The sequence below is a fragment of the Heterodontus francisci genome, chromosome 9, assembly GCF_036365525.1.
Source record: "Heterodontus francisci isolate sHetFra1 chromosome 9, sHetFra1.hap1, whole genome shotgun sequence".
Lineage (NCBI taxonomy): Eukaryota > Metazoa > Chordata > Chondrichthyes > Heterodontiformes > Heterodontidae > Heterodontus > Heterodontus francisci.
In genome coordinates this window covers 130752565-130758564 of record NC_090379.1, presented here as the reverse complement: position 1 = coordinate 130758564, position 6000 = coordinate 130752565, and positions in this window count along the sequence as shown.

Sequence of the window (6000 nt, the reverse complement as noted above, 5' to 3'; positions counted from 1 at the left end):
TGGTGTTGGGGAAATTGATCGAACTGAAGGCCAATAAATTCCCAGGGCCTGATAATCTACATCCCAAAGTACTTAAGGAAGTGGCCCTAGAAATAGTGGATGCATTGGTGGCCACCTTCCAAGATTCTATAGACTCTGGAACAGTTCTTATAGATTGTAGGGTAGCTAACGTAACCCCACTATTTACAAAGAGAGTTAGAGAGAAAGCAGGGAATTATAGCCCAGTCAGCCTGACGTGGGTAGTGGGGAAAATTCGAGAGTCCATTCTCAAAGATTTTATAGCAGAGCAATTGAAGAACAGTGGTAGAATAGGACGGAGTCAGCATGAATTTATGAATGGGAAATCATGCTTGAAATATCTGCTAGTATTCTTTGAGGCTGTAACTAGTAGAGTTTATGCGGGGTAGCCAGTGGATGTGGTTTATTTGGACTTTCAGAAGGCTTTCGACAAAGCCCCACGTCAGAGATTAGCGTGTAAAATTAAAGCACATGAGATTGGGGGCAGTGTCTGCGATCGATAGAACATTGGTTGGCAGACAGAAAACAAAGAGTAGGAATAAGCAGGTCTTTTTCCGAATGAAAGGCAGTGATTAATTGGGTTCCACCTCGAAGTATAAAAGCCTATGGTTTAATTTTCTTAGCCATTCTGCATTCGCTAATGGGATAATTCGAGGTTCAATCTCTAAATTTCCTCGGCCTACTTCTGCCTCATCCTCACTATCCTTTTCCTTCTCCGCAGTCCCAATTACCTGACATAACTGTACTGGCTTATCCTCCTCCCTGTGGTAATATGGTTTGAGCATATTAATGTGTCACAACCTGTTCTCCTTCCAGCAATCAGGGGTGGCAATCAATTAATCTACCTTACCCACTCTTTTGATCACTCCATATGAGCCACTGAACCACTGCTTTCACTGGTTCTCCCTGTGATGTTAACAACACTAATACTTCATCTCCTGGTTTTATGGTACGTTGTGGTTTTCCCACCATTTGAAAGGTTTGGCATGCCTACAAAATTGCCTCACATCCTTCGTAAGACCTGTCCGGTAATAATGTTTGATTATGTGTGATTTGGTCTTCCGAATTCCCCGATGTCCTTCAAAAGGAATGCCGTGTGCTCGCCTGAATAATCCTGATCGATATTCAGGTGGTACCACTCTCTGTTCAACAACTGTCCAGTCTTCATCGGCAGGCTTATGAGGCGTTCTCTATTTCCTCTTCAAAACCCCGTTTGCCATATAATTGCCTTTCGCCTCAGTTTCTGACAGAGCCGTATGCGCTATTTGGTAGATCTCTGGATCAGCTTGCTGTGTTGCAGTGATAGACGATCTGTCAAACAACTCATTTGGATTATCTAAATCCCCAAATAAGGTTTCAGATACTTGGCTATCGATTTGTGGTGCACCTTTTACCTCCGACAATGGATCCTGTTTAGCCATTGCTCGGGTAACTACACACGCCAGAAATATTCCCGGAACTTGCTCCTGTAATTGCTCTGTTTCCTTAATTTCACATGATTCCGCTGTAACTATAGGAGAAACTGATATTTTTGATCCAGCCAAATCATTTCCGAGGAGTAGGTCAATTCTCTTTACTGGTAAACTGTGGACAACACCTACAGTTACGATCCCAGATATTAAGTCACTCTCCAGGCATACTTTATAAAAAGGTACGGGTATTTTTTCCTTAAATACTGTGATCAAATTAATTAATTAAATAGAATAGAGATGGCTGGGCAGGTGATGTGTTGCAGCTGCAATATGTGGGAGCTGGTGGACGCTGGTGCGATCCACAGTGACCACATTTGCAGCAAGTGTTGGCTGCTGGAGGAACTTCGGCTCAGTGTTGACGAGCTGCAGTCCGAGCTGCAGACACTGTGACACATCATGGAAGGGGAGAGTTACCTGACACTGTGTTTCAGGAGACAGTCACACCCCTAGATTAATTACATCCAATCTGGACCGTGATCAGGGACAGGAGGGTGTGACTGTGAGTGAGGCAGGTATGGGGATCCAGAATTTAGCTTTGGAGGAGCCTCAGCCACTGCCCTTATTCAATAGGTACGAGTTTCTTGCTCCCATTGTGGACGAGGGCACAGACTGCAGGGAGGATGAGCAAACTGACCACAGCACCATGGTTCAGAGCGCCATTCAAGTGGGAGGAGAAAAGCGAAATGTAGTTGTAATTGGGGATAGCATAGTTAGGGGAATGGATACTGTTCTCTGCAGCAAAGATAGAAAGTCCCGAAGGCTGTATTACTCGGGGGTTAGAGTTTAAAAATAGGGAAGTCCTGTTACAACTGTGCAGGGTGTTGGTGAGGCCACACCTGGAGTACTGCATCCAGTTTTGGTCCCCGTATTTAAAGAACGATATACTAGCATTGCAGGCAATTCAGAAAAGGTTAACTCGGCTGATTCATGGGATGAAGGGGTTGTCTTATCAAAAACGGCTAAATAGGTTAGGCTTTTATTCATTTGAGTTTCGAAGAATGAGATGTGATCTTGTGGAAACATATAAGATTTTAAGGAGACTCGACAGGGTAGATGTTGAGAAGATGTTTCCACTCGTGGGAGAATCTCGAACGAGGGGACATAGATACAGAATAAGGGAAAACACATTTAAAACTGAGATGTGAAGGAATTTCTTCTCTCAGAGGGTGGTGAATCTTTGGAATTCTCCACCTCAGAGGGTTGTGGAGGTTGGGTCACTAAATATATTTAAGGAGGAGGTAGATAGATTTTTTAAATCTTGGGGAGTCGAGCGTCAGGCGGAGCAGGCCTGAAAGAGGAGTTGAGGCCTGGGACTGATCAATCATGATCTTATTAAATTGTGGGGCAGGCCTGAGGGGCTGAATGGCCTACTCCTGCTCCGAGTTCTGATATAAACATTTTCAATTCATTTTCAATTCCGAGGAAGGATCACTGACCCGAAACGTTAACTCTGCTTCTCTTTCCACAGATGCTGCCGGTCCTGCTGAGTGATACCAGCATTTCTTGTTTTTGTTTTCAATTCTTAATGTTTCTCTATTCCAAACCAACCATTCCATGTGGGGTTAATAATTTCAATGTGGTTGTGAGCTCAAGAATTGGAATCAAAGCCAGAGACACAAAATGATCACTCATTGCTGAGACTGAGAGTCATTAGATATTCAGTCTAACACTCTCCTAACTGAGTTATTTCAACCACACACTCACTACTAACCCTTGTCATTGTTTTGGAAGAAACTATAACTCCAGTGACATTGTCCCTCCCACTCATCCCTCATTGTGGTCAATTGGAACCTGACCAGGTCTCGGAGCTCGGATTATGTTCATGTTCTGTTGTTGATATCTCAATGTTATCTTGTGTTTGGATCACTTTTAATCAGGTTCATGGACAAATTCTTCCTTCATCCCTTCTCCCACATTGCTTCACTCTGTCTCATACATTCTTTATTTCTTACAGCCCAGAAAGGGTAAGGAATCAGAGCTCACCCCCAAACCCTCTGCAGACAGACCCCCGCCTGTTACCCTGTTTGATTCAAGAGATCACTCAATAAATTACTCTCGTTATAAACAGAGTTGAACATGGGGTAAACTACACTGCAGTGTTTATAAAAAGCACATTTTATGGGTTGTGTTACTGAGTCCACAGAGCAGGATGGGCCCAGACTCCAGCCCCAGCCTGTGCTGTGTTAGCTGGTGTGATACCAAGCCACGCAGCGTAGGAAAGGGACTGGCTGTATTCGTGACCTGCGTTGAGTTAACTGATCCCACCCAGTGTGATATGGAGCCCCACAGAGTAGGAAAGGGACTGGTTGTATTATAAGCCCTGCTCCAGGTCAATATTCAATACTTGTTATTGACACAATTTCCCATTCAGTGCAAACAAATATTTCACCCCATTCGTCAGCTGCTCTCTGAATTTCCTTTGTGTCAGTCCATCGATACAAGTGTTTGTGAAGAAACTGAGAAGCTGCAACATAAACCCAACTTGTTGAGTAATATAAAATAAAAGCTACAAATGCTGGAAATACTCAGCGGGTCTGACAGCATCTGTGCAGAGACAAGCAGAGTTAATTTTTCAGGTGAGTGACCCTTCATCAGAACTGGCAAATCTTAGAAATGTTAAAGGTTTTAAGCAAGTAAAGAGGGGGTGGGGCAAGAGATAACAAAAGAGAAGGTCAAAGAGAATAACTGACCAGAAGGTCATGCAGCATAGGCAAACGGTATGCTGAAGGTATGGTGAAAGACAAAGCAATATTACAGAGAGGGTCTTAATTGACCGAACATTGAACAAACATGAGAAAAAAAAAACAATGGTTCAGCACAGTCGAAGCAAAGTAAACAAACTAAAATAAAACAAAATTAACTGATCAAAATTAAAAAGAGAACAGAAAATATAACTAAAAATAAAAATAGCTAAAAATAAAAAGGGGGCCCGTCATGCTCTGAAATGATTGAACTCAATGTTCAGCCCGGTGGGCAGTCGCATGCCGAATCAGTAAATGAGGTGCTGTTCCTTGAGCTTGTGTTGATGTTCCCTGAAACACTGCAGCATTTATCGATTACACTGAATGGGCAACATTCATCATCCACAATAGTATGAACTTGGCAGAATTAGTGAAAAGCAAAATCATACATTTCCTCTGATTCTTCAGCTTTGGATCCTTCTGATTCTCAATGTTAACAAACAAAGAACAAAGATAATTACAGCACAGGAACAGGCCCTTCGGCCCTCCAAGCCTGCGCCGATCCAGATCCTCTCTCTAAACATGTCGCCTATTTTCTAAGGTTCTGTATCTCTTTTCTTCCTGCCCATTCATGTATCTGTCTAGATACATCTTAAAAGACTCCATCGTGCCCGCGTCTACCACCTCCGCTGGCAACGCGTTCCAGGTGCCCACCACCCTCTGCGTAAAGAACTTTCCACGCATATCCCCCCTAAACTTTTCCCCTTTCAATTTGAACTTGTGTCCTCTAGTAATTGAAACCCCCACTCTGGGAAAAAGCCTCTTGCTGTCCACCCTGTCTATACCTCTCATGATTTTGTACACCTCAATCAGGTCCCCCCTCAACCTCCGTCTTTCTAATGAAAATAATCCTAATCTACTCAACCTCTCTTCATAGCTAGCGCCCTCCATACCAGGCAACATCCTGGTGAACCTCCTCTGCACCCTCTCCAAAGCATCCACATCCTTTTGATAATGTGGCGAGCAGAACTGTACGCAGTATTCCAAATGTGGCCGAACCAAAGTCCTATACAACTGTAACATGACCTGCCAACTCTTGTACTCAATGCCCCGTGCGATGAAGGAAAGCATGCCGTATGCCTTCTTGACCACTCTATTTACCTGCGTTGCCACCTTCAGGGAACAGTGGACCTGAACAACCAAATCTCTCTGGACATCAATTTTCCCCAGGACTTTTCCATTTACTGTATAGTTCACTCTTGAATTGGATCTTCCAAAATGCATCACCTCGCATTTGCCCTGATTGAACTCCATCTGCCATTTCTCTGCCCAACTCTCTAATCTATCTATATTCTGCTGTATTCTCTGACAGTCCCCCTCACTATCTGCTACTCCACCAATCTTAGTGTCGTCTGCAAACGTGCTAATCAGACCACCTATACTTTCCTCCAAATCATTAATGTATATCACAAACAACAGTGGTCCCAGCACGGATCCCTGTGGAACACCACTGGTCACACGTCTCCATTTTGAGAAACTCCCCTCTACTGCTACTCTCTGTCTCCTGTTGCCCAGCCAGTTCTTTATCCATCTAGCTAGTACACCTTGGACCCCAAGCGCCTTCACTTTCTCCATCAGCCTGCCATGGGGAACCTTATCAAACGCCTTACTGAAGTCCATGTATATGACATCGACAGCCCTTCCCTCATCAATCAACTTTGTCACTTCCTTAAATAATTCTATTAAGTTGGTAAGACATGACCTTCCCTGCACAAAACCATGTTGCCTATCACTGATGAGCCCATTTTCTTCCAAATGGGAATAGATCC